Source organism: Sphaerodactylus townsendi, linkage group LG12 (assembly GCF_021028975.2).
Source record: "Sphaerodactylus townsendi isolate TG3544 linkage group LG12, MPM_Stown_v2.3, whole genome shotgun sequence".
Taxonomy (NCBI): domain Eukaryota; kingdom Metazoa; phylum Chordata; class Lepidosauria; order Squamata; family Sphaerodactylidae; genus Sphaerodactylus; species Sphaerodactylus townsendi.
In genome coordinates, this window is record NC_059436.1 from 37,274,479 (window position 1) to 37,290,980 (window position 16,502).

Below are 16,502 nucleotides of genomic sequence, written 5' to 3' on the forward strand. Positions count from 1 at the left end.
AAGATCTTGACAACATCTGAGCTGCTATTGAGTTGTCAGTCACTGTCAAGGAAAGCGTAGAAGGTTCGCCTACTCATCAACTATGGATGGTTCCTGCTGAGAGATGGGAACATTTTTGAGTTTGAGTGCTTGTTGGATGGAGGGTCAGCTGGAGATGCAGCACAGCTGCCCTATATGACGCCGGTATTTCCTCATCTTGACTGAAACTGACGGAAACATGCAATGGCATACCTGCACAAAATGGGTGCCTGGGGCAAGTATTGAAATTATGCCCCCCCCCAATTTGTGCGCGCGCGTGCGCTCACACACACACACACGCACGCGCGCACACACGCACACAGCTTGAGCAGAGCCCACACCAGTAGTGGGATTCAGCCGGTTTGCACCACTTCAGTAGAACCAGTTGTTAAAATGGTGCTTGTAAACAATCAGTTGTTGAATTATTTGAATCCCACCACTGGCCCACCCACACCCCTGGCCAGAGAGCATGTTGGCTGGGGAAGAGGCTGGCGAGTGGGTGGCAGAAGCTGGTGAGCAGCAGAGGCAGTGGGTGAGTGGCGAGGAGGTGGCAGAAGTGGCTGGCAGGTGAGTGGTAGAAGCAGTGAGCAAGTGGCAGGCAGCAGAAACGGCTGGAAAGTGGGCAGCCGAAGCTGGCAGTGAAGACAACCTCGCTCAGTTTGCCTGGTTGCCACTGCTGCCCCACCAAGCCCTGCTTGCTCCTGGGAGGGGGGAAGGGCAGAGGGGACTCACCAAATGTGCCTCCCATGTGACTCTTGAAAGTGGCATTTGGGTCATCTGTCTCCTCTGTCTCTCCCTAGATACACCAGTGGAAACGTGTACATCTTTGGGTCTAGGTTATCTGATTTATTATGGGAGATGCACATGTTGGTGGTTCAGTGCTTTACCTGCCAAGAGCACAGAAAGTTGAATTAACTAAAAGGAAGGTGCCATATTTATCCCATGCCAAGGGGAGTTGAATTCTAACCCCCTACATGGGCAAAAAATGCAAAAGGACATATGTGATCCTTTGATTTAACTTGGCAACTTGACTTTCTCTACTTCTCTAATAGTGCAGTCCTCAGAACACTGTGGAAGGGAAAGGGGCGTGGCATCGCCCCATCTTGTCAGATGCCAGAAGTTAAGCAGGGTCAGTACTTGGAAGGGAGACCTCCAAGAGCCCCTTCCTTTACTGCCAACAGGAACAGCTCCCTGCGCGACAGCCTCTCAATATGTTGTCGTTGTCAGTTTATTTACGGTCATTGACCAGCAAAGTACAAAAATTAAAAATTATATAAAAAGCACAGTTATTAATACAGATTAAAAAAAATAGCAGCATACAGTTAATAGGGAGCAGAAATATTCATAATGTGCATACAGATCCTATATCGAGTATCCTAGCTGTTAACAAACGAAAATTAGCTGATTGCTCCAGTGGAACTCTGTCGGTCCTTCCTAATTTTACTAGAAATCCAGGCAAACTTTGCAACAGTGTGTGTTAGATGTTTATTTGTGCCTGATAGCAATATTTGACACTTTTCTTTCTTAGTCAAAGAAGAATTAGCCTCGAAATCAGGTAAGGGAATGAGCATCCAACGTGTATTTTTTATCATAATAAGTGGGCAATCAAATAAAATATGTTCTGTATTTTCAATGCCCCCATTTGATTGAGCTGCAAAATTCTGCCCTCAATTGGAACTTTGTTGTAAATCCCACCTGATATAACAAAGGCTTAAAGGGCATTATAACGGCAGTAGGCTAAAAGCTCTTACTGAAGGTTAACATTGGGCAATATAGGCAAATTAAAATAAGGCATTATTGAAAGTCTATTTGAACCTTGTTTTTTTTATTAAAAATAGGGTTTTTAAGCTTATTGAGATCATGTTGCCTCTCCACGCCTGTGATTCTGAGTTTGACTAAATCCCTGGCTCTGTCATAGTTCATACTTGTGAGTAGTTGTGAGAAAAGTCCATAGTATGATAATTTCTGAAGAACTGTTCTAAGCCATGGGGAATAAATGTATCAAACAAGAGAATCTTTACAAGGCCTCTCTGGCAATAGCATAATTTAAGCCAATATAGTATAGAGAGTATCTGATGATTAGTCCAGTCTCTATAATGTGAGGGCCTATTCGAGATGTTATTTGGGAGCTGGAGAATAGATCTCAGAAATTTTGATTGAGGATCGCTCAAGGTTATAGAGCTTGTTTGTTGGTGGTGAGTGGTGCCATAGGATAGTTGTGCCAATGATTTGGCCTTTAAATAATTTAATGGCAGCCGCATGTGATGGCCAACGCCCCAATAATAGTTTCTGATGGCTCCAGAACTCTTTCAGAGCATTAGCAATAACATATTTTGTGTGTGGGCTGTTCTGGATCCTGATGACTGAAAACTACACCCAGATATTTGTAAAGTGAAACCTTGCTCCAGTTTTTTTTCCATTTAATTTCCAGATATGGCTTTAGGTCTTATTACATACCAATACTTTGGTTTTATCATGGTTAATTTCTAGATGATTTTTCTGGGAGAAATCAGCAAGAGTCCTTAAGGCTCTTCTCAGGATTGTATGTTTTTAACGGGACTCTTAACCCCATTATGTAAGCCGCCCTGGGACTTCTGTATAGTGAGGGATATAAATGGAATAAATAAATGAATAAATAATACTTTAAAAGAGAGATCATGCCCCTCCTCCCCCGCTTTCCAGGAAAGCGTTCTTATGTGTGTACAGTGCTGTCAAGTCGTAGCTAACTTATGGTGATCCCGGCAGAGGGTTTTCAAGGCAAATGAGAAGTGTACATACAAAAGAAAAAGTGTTTGGATTTATACCCCACTTTTCTCTACTGTAAGGAATCTCAAAGTGGCTTACAAACCCCACAACAGACACTTCATGAGGTAGATGGGACTGAGAGAGTTCTGAGAGAACTGTGACTAGCCCAAGGTCCCCCCAAATAGGCTTCATGTGTAGGAGTGGGGAAACTAACCTGGTTCAACAGATTAGAGTCCACCACTCATGTGGAGGATTGGAAAAATGAAACCCAGTTCTTAAAATTAGAGTCTACAACTACACCACACTGTACTTTGAGAGCTGCTCATTACAGTCTTGAAGGATAAATGCTGGGTTAAAAAGAAAGCCAAATGTAGAATTCTCCATTTAATTATTATGGTGAAATTGAGAAACTGGCTTGAACAGGTTGAGCTATCTGTGCTGCCCCCACAGTTCCCTTCTCAGTGCCAAGAGGACTAGTGGTGCGTTGATTGCCCAATAAACTGGAAGGGATAATCGTTTGGTAACTGTGATACCCGGGCCGGAGTGAGGGGGAACTGCGCCCAGGGCACGCATATGCACCGTGCCCCTGCCCCACCCCACCCCACCCCACCCCTGGAACATCCCTCCATGCCCCCGCACCAGTGCGTGCTCAGTGCATCGGGGGGAACTGCCCCCTTGGCGCCACGTCACTGTGTGATACAGATGGAAAAAACACAGAGAAGTTTTGTTCAATATCCCTGTCTGGATTTCATGGGCATCTTTGACCATAAATTTAATGGGGAACCACCTTGAAGGAGTCCTTAATCACGAATTAAGAGAGGGAGCCAGTATGTCATAGTTCCTCATTAGATTGCCATTATAACGCTCTGTAATTGGAAAGACGTTAATATTGACAGTGTTGTGAAGGATGTCCGGAGTCTCCTTGTCCGCTCCGATTTGATAGAGTTTGAATAATGGAGCAGATATGATGGATTAGTGGAAGGAAAAAACCCATTCACTAAGGCCCCTAATTATATGGCCTTACCTGCTCAATTACGGGGGAATGTGTGGGGAGGAATATGGTCAGGGGCTTTCTCTGCAAAGGTGGGCAGGTTCTCTGCAAAGATATTGTCAGGCTTGGTATCCTTTGAGCCCTCCAGGGATGGAGACTCTTTCCCATCACATTTGACGGCAACCGCTGCCCCTCCCAGCCTTTTGACCTTCATTCTCTTTGGCTGTGACCAGGAAAGCCACCCTGATCCAGAGGTGCGTTCACATGCACCAATGGATCTTATTGATTTCTTGCATTTAGATCGAGTTTTTCTTCCTTGAAGACTAGTGGAGTGCTACTGTAGGACTTATGTAGAACTGCAATATGAGCTGGTGGGATCACCACCAGTTGGAAGCTGGTGAGAGTTTATAGAGGTGGAAGAGACTCAGAGAGAGGGAGAGACTATTAATATATTGGTGTGAATTTGCAGGTGGTATACAGGAGGGTTGCCAGGAGCTCTCTACTTCAAGGGCTGACCGGGCCTGCAGACCTCCTTTGTTTCCGCATGGTAGCTGCGTTGTGTGCTGCTTCTAACCATACCCTGGAATCTCAGGTTGGCGTTTGCAGGGTGATGTGATAATAATTGTTAGTATTCCTGCAGTGTAGCAATTCAGACCAGGGAAAAGGTGTGGAGGCATGCATGAGTATGCAGATTGCAAGAGGCCGACAAAAAAGGAGGGAAGCGAGGAGAAGAAAGATCTGGAAGGAGAGAAGAGCTGCCAGGGTGGCTTCCCCGGAAATGCTGAGCTAGCATAATAGGCCTTTGAGTCATATCCCAGGGAAGGTGACAGGGACTGGCTCCTAGAATCAGGTGATTTCCAGGCAGTGGCGTATCAAGGGGAAATGGAGCCTGGGGCAAATCCTGAGTTTTCCACTCCCCCCAAGGGTGGCTGCCCCCATGCTTCCCCAAGTAGCTGCCCTCTCTGGCTTCCTTGGGAGGAGGGCTCAGAAGGCCTCAAGCTGGGATTTCGCCTGCTGATGCTGGCATTGTGCACCATCCTGTGCACTTCCTGGGTCTGCTTGGCTGTCGGCTCTGGTGGGGGGGGGGGGCTCTTCTTGGCCTCGCTGCACAGCTCAAGGGGCTCCTGTGGCCCCTGCCTCCCCCACTCGCTGGCTGTCGTCCGGTCCCCAGCTCCAGCATTGGGTAGGTTGCTGCAGAGCCAGGGGGGGTGGGTGAATCCAAGGCGGGGCTGTCCCCAGCCTCAGACACTCTGTTAGGGGGGAAGGAGGAGGGGGTGGGGGTGATTTCCCACCCCCATGTGACTGAGTGGCCTCCTCCCAGGGACATGTGACCCCACAAGTCCCCGTGGGCGGTACGCCCCTGTTTCCAGGCCTCTGATTATGGGGCTGTTCCTCAGTTCAAATAGAGGCCTGCACTTTGGGAAGAGTCTATGGCTCAGTGGTAGAGCATGTGCCTTGCCTGTCGATGGCTCTGGAGAGCTGCTGCCCGTCAAAGCAGAGAGTACTGGCCTTGACAGACTAATGGTCTAAATCAGTAGAAGGTCCCAGGGTTCAATTCTTGCCATTTCCATTTCAAAAGATCAGGTAGTAGGTGACATGAAAAGTTACTACTGAAGCCTGCAGAGGTGTCAAACTCGTGGCCCTCCAGATGTTATGGACTACAGTTCCCATCATCCCCTGCCAGCATGCTGGCAGGGGGTGATGGGAACTGTAGTCCATAACATCTGGAGGGCCGCGAGTTTGACACCTGTGCCTTAGAGAGAAGGTGCCCATCAATAATGACCTTGATAGATCAGTGTTCTGACTCTGTAGAAGACAGCTTTATATGTTTTGCTCTCTGCTTGTGTTTTGTCCTTTACAACCAGGATAGGAAAAGAAATAACTCCCCCCCCCATTTTTGGCTTACTTCAGCTTTCTCCTTGGTTGTAATTTAAAGCCTTTTAAGACCCTTCAGCAGGAGCCTCTAAAACTCTTGATCTTCTCCTCTCTTTGATGGCATATGCTCCACAGTAGTACTGTTAGTGTTTCAATCTGTCATGCCCAAGGTACGCAGCTTTGCTGTTAGCAATAGAACGATACCGCTCTCCTCCCTTTTGTTTGCGCAAGTGTGTTCACTGTAGGAAGAGAGCTGAGAATAGCTTAAGTCAAACAGACACCCTGCCCAACAGTTGAGATGGAAACCCCCCCCCCCAGCTACAAATTGGCCAACACCCCCCACCTACCCTCGGTTGTCATGCCTCTCTCTGATTTTGCTGCAAGCTCTTTGGGTATGCTGGCATTGGATTTACAAATTGAAAATCATTAATAATTCTAACCAGGCTGTGATGAATCTGAGATCATTCTCGATGAACCTGGACACCATTTCATAAATCAAAAAGATTACTTAGGAATTTTTTAAAATCTGACGTCAAAATGTCACGGTTACTAATGGTTTTTGTAGATCTCTTCCAGTGATATATCATTTATCTACGCTACATCTAAAATGTGACACCGGGGCAGAAAATGTGATGTCTTTAATATCATGAATACATTTTCGGCCATAATAAAGGTATTAACAACTCTTGACTGAGACTTGAGCTGTAGGTTCCGGGCCTGATTTAATGCTATTGTTAGCAAGTTAATCACTCTCCCTCCCCCACCCACCCCAATACCTGCAGTCAAAAATGTTGCCCTGTCAGTGTTCTTTGACAGAATTATCTTAAATGTTTTGGGTTTTTTTTTCATTTTGGATGTTACATATACAAGGGGCAAAAGACTCATCTAGCTATGCCTATTACATTTTAATCCATCCCTTTCTCCAAGAAACACAAATTGGTGTGCATGATTCTCTCTTCCTCCCCTTTATCCTCTCAACAACTAGCTGTGATAAGCAGTGGTGGGATCCAAAAATTTTAGTAACAGGTTCCCATGGTGGTGGGATTCAAACTGTGGCATAGCGCCAGTTGGGCTGGGCAGGGCACGACGGGGGCGTGGCAGGGCATTCTGGGGGCAGGGCATTCCTGGGCGGGGCTGCGGCAAGGACATAGCCGCTGTGCCGGTCCTTGGGCGGGAACAAATGCACGCAGGCGCAGGCTGCCACGCACACTGGTGCACCTCCTACTAGACTGCTTCAAGTTCTGCTCACTACTGCTGAGAGGAGGGGTGTGACTAAGGCAAAAATCACGTGGCAAAATCACCAATTAGTGACCCCCTCTCGGAACACACAAATAATTAGTAACCTACTCTCGGGAACCTGTGAGAACCTGCTGGATCCCACCTCTGGTGATAAGTCATGGTGAGTGGAAGTGACTGACCAAAGTCAACAATTGGGTTTCCTAGCTTAGGAGGGCTTTGAACTAGAGGCTCCCCATTCTTAGTCTGATGCATTCAGTGCACTGCGAGATGGATACGTGAAATATCAAATCACTGGCAGTAAAGCCTGTTGTATGAACAAATACAATGGATGCTGTTGGTGGGTTAACAGGGCCAAGTGAGGGGGCCAACCCCTCCTGCCTTTACCCCCCTCTAGGCCCCTGGGCACTGCAATGGGCTTTGGGATTTTTTTTCCTCAGGGCAAGCAAGAAAAGTAACATTCCCAGTCAAGGGGCCCCCCATTCCTGATCTGACATTTTAATGTCTACATCACACTGGATTTCTAATATACAAGCGGGTGATTCTGCTTTATACTATCAGATCACTAGTCTGTGTCATTTTCTAACTGCAGAACAGCCCTGCTGGTTCAAACCAAGGGCCCCTGTAATCCACTATCTTGTTTTCTTTACTGGGTAACCAGATGCTGCTCCGATTGGCACTAGCTCTCCAGAATGTTGGCTAGAGATCTTTCCCAGCTTTTGTGTGTAAAGTGCCATCAAGTCGTAACCAACTAATGACAACCTAGCAGCATTTCCAACGCAAGAGACTAGCAGAGGTGCTTCGCCTTCCTCTGCACATTGGCACTGGTATTCCTTTGTGGTCTACCATCCAAGTGCTAACTAGTGCCAATCCTTCTTAGGATTGGGTGTGTAATTATGGTATTAAGTTCCTAACAAATGCAGAAGAAGAGGTGATATCCTTCAGATTGGGTTAGGATGCAAGGCCCAAGCAGCAATTTGTAAAATATGGAGGAGTAAGGTACAGCTTTGGCACTACAGAGCAAACCAAGACAGAGATAAGCATATAAGAAAAGCCTTGCTGTGTCAGAACCAAGGTCCTAGTTCAGCATTCTGTTTCCCCCAATGGAATTTTCCACCACCACACAAAGGCTGTCACTATAGCCTGTGAGAGTGAGCCCCATCAATATGGACAGATGTGGAAAGCAGATGGAAACCAATTCAGCAAATCACAACAGAGTGTCTTTTGTAGATGGACAAACTCAGACTGAGGAAACTGAAGTAAACTGTAGAACACAGGAAGTTCAGTATGACGGATTATTATTATTATACACATAACAACACAGCACAAGTGTCTGGAATTCATCTCTGAATATCAAGTCCTTCCCAAGGACCTAGGATATTAGAGGTATTTGTGTAAAATGTGTGCAGTTCCGAGAAGTGCTGCTCTGGAGGGACGCACCCACGCTACCATCCAATTTCCAGGCCATGCAGAGCCACAGTATAAGGCTGAAAAAGCCACATGTGGCTCCGGAGCCACGGGTTGCAGGCCCCTGGGCTAAGAGGTTGACCTGATGAAACCTCTAGGGAACAAAGTGTACACATAGGTGTTAAATCAGCAACAACATTGAGGAAGTTCAAGTGTTTTCAGTAGCAGCCCCATAAATATGAGAATTTAGAGGTCAGTGTGTTTTGGTTAAGCCTATGCGGTTGAGGTTCTTTTCTTTGACTTCCACTTGCTGGCTACCCAAAGATGCCAGCAGGATGAGTAGGAAGCAAGAAAGAGCTAGCAACGTAGAAAGTCGGGTTAGGGGGAAAGCATGGATGGCAGTGGAAAGGGGGAAGCTAGGTATGCTGGCCATGGTTGAAGGGAAGATGTCCGGGGCAAAGTGCTCAATGGCAAATCTGCCCGACTCTGGTGGCAAAGCAAATTAAAGTTGCCCTCGAGGTGGTGTTGCTTGCCACAGAGAGAATGAAAAGTGAAAGCGGTGCTTCAGAAAATACATCAATACAAGAAATCTTGCCACGACGGACATTCACCCCTGCAGCATGGCAGACACCTTGTGCCTAAGCAGCCTGAGACTCAGCCAAAAAACAGATCCTACTGGATCTTACCACTACCACTTTACCACTACTGGTCTTCTTTGCTGACTTAGGAGCAGACAGCTCCCTGTTCTCTCTGCTCATACAACTTGACCAGCTTTCCGTCCACTTGGTGATGATCCTTGCCCCTGATTCATGCTTAGCGTCCCACTGCATCTGCCTTAGATCTGAACCTTCATTCCTGGTCCTGTTTCTTGTTAAGCTGCAGTAGGTATTGGATAGTGTTAACAATTTACAGAGCAAAATAGCATTTGGAAAGTGAGCAAGCAGCTCTACTCAGCCGATGATCACCCCCTCCCCAACCCTCCTTGGGTTATGAAGGAATATATCTCTCTCTTTCTGCAAGGTGCTTGTGAAAAATAGGTCTTTTTATTTCCATGCCAGGAAATTAAGATTTGCCTGGAAGTAACGTTTGGTGAAGGCTTTAGCAAAGATTATTCGCAGCCTTGGAGGGGTGTAAAAAACGTGTGTGTGTAAAGTTGCAGAAATCGATGGAAGGGCATATCTCATTTGGGTTTTGGCTTTAAAGGGCAGCATTTTTCTTGAGGACATCGTAGTTGGAGGTCGTGATGTGGGGAGAGAAAGCGAAGGAGAGGAGGTGGGTATTTTATGCCCCTGTTAGGTACAGCGGCAGGCAGGTGTACACAGTTAATCTTTTCAACGTGTCCCTTGAGTCACCCTGTGGTACAGCATCTCTTTTTCCTGAATGCAGCAAAAATCCTTATGCCCTTCGCTCCTTCCAGAGTGCAAAATCTGGGCTGTGTTGTGAGCGATCCTGCCTGTTCACACCAGGATGTTCTGAATTAATGGCCAATGTGCTACTCCCTCTTCATAGTAGGGTTCTGTCTGAATTAAGTCTGAAACAAACATCCATGTTCTTCTCTCTCTCTCTCTCTCTCTCTCTCTCTCTCTCTCTCTCTTTGTCTGTTCCCCTTACATGACTTTTCCTTGCCCATTTATACTCGCACTAACCCTTAAAAAGAGTAACAGGCCTAAAATCACTCACTGAGTTTCATTATAGAATAAGGATTTGAACTGGGACCTTCCCAGTGCTAGTTCAACACTATAATCACTGAGGCCCCTTCCGCATGGGCCAATAAACCTGTTCCGGGGAGGGGGGATTTGCATGGCTCCCACCCCTAAAGTGAGGCTGCCCTATGTTGTCTCCCCCGGATAGCACAATTTTTGAGAATTGTGCTGTCTGCGATTCTTTAGTTTCAACATGGGTTGCAGCGCAAGCAACCTGGGAAGTGCTTTAATCGGCCACGCTTCCCCTTGTTGATAGAGGTCCCACCTCTCAGCTGCGTAGCCACGCAGGGTCACAGGGGCAGCAGCATTGCTGTGGGGGTCCGTGCCTGCCTGCCCTCATAGCTACGCAGCCGAGGGAGGTAAGCACGAAAACAAAAATGATCCTCCATGCGAAGGCACGACAGCAACGTGCATTGGTTCTGTTGGCTCTGTTCGCCGCCTGCACGGAGGCATGCAAATGGGTAAACAGGAGAGCAGGTTATTCTATCCTGACTGCAACCCGCTCTGCCTGTGCTGTGCGGGAGGGGCCTGAACCACATTGTTTTTAAAGGGTTTTTTTTCAACTCTGCAACTGATCATGAGAAAGCAGTAGTGATTATTTTCTGGAAATATTATCAGGGGCTGATAAGATTTGTCCAAATCCCTGAAAAATCATGGCTTGATATTCAGTGTTTTTAAATGGTTTGGCATACCAGTAATCCTAACAAACACTCCTAGAAGGTAGGCCAGTATCTAGGTATTGCTGATGAGAATGCTCCACAGAACTTGCCAAAAGCCTGCTCTTGTTTGAACAGTCCTGAAAATGAAGCAGAGAGAATGATATTCAGAAGAGGGGTGTCTTCATCCTGTATCTCCCATGGAGTCAGCAGCTACAACCTGAAAGCCGTTCTTCCCTCTATGAAGTGCCTTTCTGGGCAATGCTAGCACTGCATCAGGAGTCACGTGAGGCCCCCGGGGTCCTTGCTCTCTCCTAATCTCTGCTGTATTTTGGGAAGGGGGGCGGTGAGTGGGACATGTAGCCACTCGTTCTTATAGCCAGTCACTTCTACCCAAGTGTGTGTTTCTTTTTAATCTGCAAAGCATTTGCAGTAAATGTGAAATATCATTCTAGGTGCTTGTGAGTGGCTTTTATGGTAACCTAGAAGAACCTGACCTATGTAGATTGGGGGGGGGGGGTATTTGTCATGGGGTGGGCAGCCCCCTTCCCCCAATTCTATAGCCAGGGCCCATGTTTCCTGCCCCTGTACGTTGATATTGTGCGATTGAACAATCTCAGTGTCATCCCAGCCATGTGGGGACTGTGGATATGGTAATGTTAAATGGGTCCCTATGAAGTAATGAGATCAGCAAACTTTGGTGAGCTTGCAGAAAAAAAAATACAGGAAGGGAGGAGGGGAACCGTTCCAAATTAGCATAGCCCTGAAATAGATGGAATCCAGCGTTGGCTTGTAAAAACCTCTTGGAAGAATCATTAGGAGAATTTCATTATCTCCATATTGCCAAGGTCAGGTTGTCCATATTTCCTCTTTAGTACTGTGAGGGGAATATGCGGTGACTCTGGTATAATAGACCAGAAAATGCCCACAGTGGGAATGATGGTAAATCAATAAAAACTCATCAATAAAACTTACCCCTCCACAGCTTGTCCTGATGTACCGCAAGCCACCTCAAGTTTGTAATTTACTTATAGATCTTTGCTCGCCCCCCCCCCCCATCCCACCCCACCAACATTTTTTACATCCACTTCTGAACTTTTTTTTTTTTGGTGTGTATAAAATTTTTTATGGGCACCATATATATAAAGGGATAAAATGCTTTAGTAAAAAGGCCATTGATTTCCCCCCCTCTTTTTGGTCTGTCTGCCAGTGAAGAAATAGCTACATGTTGTATTCCTGCCCCCAAAGGAGACCTTAGCAGCAGAGTGAAATGGGAAACCCAAGATGGGTGGGTGCTGTAGTGGAGGCAGAGTAAGGTTTTGTTCAGCTTCCAGGATTGGGGATAGCCACTGAAATATAATTCGGGATAAGCAAAACTCTGTTGGCTGCCAGTTGCTTTATTTAAAATGGCTGCCCAGTTATGATGTCATCCTCTAGTGTCCTGAGAAGTGGAACTAGGAGTGCTTCCAAGATGTTCATCCAAATTTCCCCTCAGATTTTGGAGTTCTACACCACCTAGGAAAGCCAGTGTGGTGTAGTGGTGTAGGTGTCGGAATAGAACCCAGGAAAACCAGGTCTGAATCCCCCACTTGTGCTGTGGAAGTTTCCTGGGTGACTTTGGGCCAGTCACATACTCTCAGCCCTAGCCCTGGATAGTATTTGGATAAGAGACCTACAAAGAAGATCAGGTTTGTGGTGTGGAAGCAGGCGATGGCAAACCACCTTCAAACATCTCTTGCCTTGAAATCCTATGGAGCAGTGGTGGGATTCAACTAATTTAACTGGTTGTTTACAAGCACCATTTTAACAACCGGTTCTGCCGAAGTGGTGCGAACCTGCTGAATCCCACCACAGCTGTGGGGTCACCATGAGTCAACTGTGATTTGATGGCAACACAGCAACAGCAGCAACAAACCATCTAGTCCTTGCTTCCCGTCCAAATCTGCTTGTATGATCAGTTTGGGTACGGTTATTTTTGTGTGGTGTTTTACCAGTGTGCGGGATCTTAAGGCACTATCTATAATCCCATTAAGAGTGCTTTTTTGTAATTGTTGATCCACACACAAGTGCCCGTCAATAATTGGGAGGGGTGTGTGCGCGTGTGTGCAAGTGAATGGAAGGAATGGAAAGTTATGATGAACTGCACGATCAAGTTCTGGAAAATAATTTTGAAATTTCTGCTATTATGGTGGAATAGAGGAGGAGCAGAGTACAGAAGAGAGAAATCTCACAATGTAAACAACAGAATGCAGGTAATCTGCTCATCCCTAGCTGAAACATATACTCAGGAAAATCACATGGTGCAGATTTTTACAGACTCAGCTGTTCAGACTACAAGGATCACATGTCTGAATGTTTTTTCAAGGAAAAATGTAGATACTAGCTTGCCAGGGAGACAGAGAAGTTAGAATCTCTTCTCCTTGACAATGACACACACACTAGCTTAGTATGTTCAATTAATTTTTTTTTAATGGGGAGTACTTACATTTACAGCTTCTTATTTTGGGGAGTCTGCCAGGGCTTAAAGATATGCAAAATGAATGTTAAATAGATTTATAGAAATGCAGAGCACTAATTCAACATCTTTCTGAAGTGACTGATCACTTGGGCCTAATTATTTATCACATCAAAGCTGGGCTTTCTAAAGAAAGCGGGGGGGGGGGGGGGGTCCAGTTTGCCCCCTTTAACCCAGGGGGGTGGGCAATTGGTCCTTTTCAAGCTAGAAGCACACACAAATGCTCTCTTGTCTAGTTGAATTTCTAATATCTCTAGGAGAGAGATCTTCCACCTTTCTGATTCTGTTGGACTGGTCCCTCTGTTTCAACCATGGACAGTGAAGGGCTCTGTCTTTTGGCTATATATCATGACTCTTTGTGAGTGATGACTTGTTGATACCAGTGGACCTGTTGATACCAATGCTCCCTTGAAATGCTGGTTCATGTTTCTGCAAGCAACCAAACACAACTGCCTCAGCTGCCTGTAGAGCGGCAGTGACTTGCCTGGGTTTTTAATCATCAGGACTGAATAGGAATGGTAACTTAAATTATCCAAGAGGCTTTGCTTTTGTGCATAGTTCTTAGTTAAACAATGCCTCATTTTGTCCTGGTCACTGTTCGTTCGTTGGTTCGTTCGTTGGTTCGTTCGTTGGTTCGTTCGTTGGTTCATTCATTCTTTCTTTCTTTCTTTCTTTCTTTCTTTCTTTCTTTCTTTCTTTCTTTCTTTCTTTCTTTCTTTCTTTCTTTCTTTCTTTCTTTCTTTCTTTCTTTCTTTCTTTCTTTCTTTTTCTTGGAAAAAATATTGTCAAGGCATTGTCTTGGACCAGCCTCCAGAATAAGAGACATTTGTATTTAAAAGAAAAGAAAGAGAAGAAAACAACCTCAAAAGGTATCATTAGCTTGTGCAAATTATGCAAATAATTTCATGGTTGTCCTCAGTTTGGTGACACTTTATAATCCCCCTCCAAGTGTCAAGTGACTATTTTTTTTCTTTTTTGCTTGTGGTTAGCTGTTTTAGACCCCCCTCATTAAATATTAAATATATATGTATCCTGTACTTTTGAAGGATTTAACTGGGACTAATTTCCAACAAGAGTTTTGAATACAAATTGTAAACAAATTTATATAAGATCATAAAAGCAGCATTAGACAATCTGAACTGCATGAAAAGCACAAAGCATCATACAGGCATGAAAACAGTTGAAAGGAATAAAACTTCATAAAAAGTACCACATGTTAAGAGCATTGGACTAATATCTGGGAGATCCAGGTTTGAATCCTCACTTGTGCCATGGCAATTTGCTGGGTAACCTTGGACTAGTCATCAGTGGCGCCCATGACCCAGGGTGCAACGCCCCCCCGCAAAATCGCTCCCACTGCCTTCCTCCCCCATGCTGACCCCGCGCCGACCGGGGTTGATGTGGGGGAGGCACCTAAAGACAGAACTAGCCTGCTGCCAGGAGCTGGCCTGCTGCCGCGGCATCCATCCAAGCTGCCTCCTTCCCTCCCCAGGCCTTCAAGGGTGAGGCTCGGGGGTGCTGCCAGCCTGGTGCCGCTGCAGTGGCCGTCCGAGCCACCCCCAAGCCCCGCCTCTGAGTGTGGGGCGGGGTGCAGGGGAATGTGCCCGGTGTTGTCACCGGGTGCCATTTCCCCCAAATATGCCTCTGCTAGTCATACTGACTCAGCCTAACCTACCTGCCAGGGTAGCTGTGAGGATAAAACACAGAAGAGGAGCACAATGTGAGTTTTTTTACATTCCTGCTGGGAAGAAAGACAGAATACAAATGAATTAAATAAGTAAATAATAAAATAAAGCGGTATAAAGCAGTATAAAACTGGCCATAAATTGAGCTGGATAGCTGAAAGAATGCATAACTAACATAACCTGAGCCCTTTGGGGGTGGGCGGTATATACAATGTAATAATAAATAAATAAAGAACTTAAAATAAACCAGCTTTTACATTATGATCTGCCCATGTGCAAAAAATGCTGTCACTGAGGACTCCTTAGATGAACACCAGTTGGATTTTTAAAAATCCCAAATTAAGAGTTATTTATGATTGATGAAGTAGAGTACAAGATTTGAAGAGTCAAAGTTCCTTTCAACAGGCTCTCAAAAACGTATCCCAGAAAAATCTTGATGGTATCTAAGGTGCTACTGGATTCAAATGTAACTCTTCCACTGAAGACCATTATGGCTACCCTTCTGAAACTATTTTTATGACTGAGTCTCATGATTTCTGACTGATTAGACTGTCTTTTAAAACAATTGTTGGCCAAGTGGAAGAGCAGCTCAGCAAGAATTGAGGAACTCAGGCTGTGTGAGAGTTCGCATGCGCATAGCGACAATTGTGCTATTGTTCTGCAGAGGGAAATAGAGTGAAAATACTTGCTGAACAGCAATGAACAGATCAACCAACAATTATTTATGCATCAATGAATTAGTTCTATACATATATGTGTGATGATGGACATTGTATGTACAAGTATTGAATAAACTATGTATGAAAACTTGCAGCAACCGTTATAAGGCATCCAATAATGGTCAACCTCCAATAACAGTTATTTGCCCTCAGCGTGTATTGTTTGTTAGATGTTTTTATTTAATTATTTTTTAAACTTTAAAAGTTTTAAATCATTCAATTTTTATTAATTTTTTGAATGTGCGCTACTTTGGAGATTGGTTGAGTAGCAAGGCAGCATTAAATTGTTTTGAACAAATAAACAAATTTCAACATGCTGACAGAATAAAAATGGATGTACCAAATCACCGTCGAAAAGCAGTGAACCTTTCACAAATTTATTTATTTATTTAACTTAATAGACTAAACCACCTTTCAGTAAAATATTCTTGAGGCAACTGACTGAATTGCAAAGACAGGATAGCAAAGTGTAAAACTGAATGTGAAAAGGAACCAACCAATGACATTTTGTGCATCCTTAAAATGTGTCTTTCTGCTCAGGGCTGACTGGACTATATCTGTGTAGCAACGTTCAGCTTTCTGTGTGTGAATGAGTGTGACAATCAATACCTTTGTCTGTTTTAAACATTATTATTTTTTTGTAGAAGTAAATCTGAAGGAATGTTTCAGTTCTGAGGTATTTTTTGCTTCCATTTTCTTTCTGAAAGGATTTTGTCACCAAGATTGCAAAAGGCCAGAGAGGTACACATGTGCTGATTTTCTGCTCCTTTGCCCTCTGCTTGCCTCATAATTTACCAGTTTTAACCTGCTGTGAAAATGACACATATATAAATATTGTTAATAGCACTAACATAATGTTAAGTCAAGTTTTACTGGATTCTTTCATACACCCTCTGGATTTATTAGCTGTAGGGTTTGAAGTAAATTTTTATTAGCCTTGCGTTAAATGCAG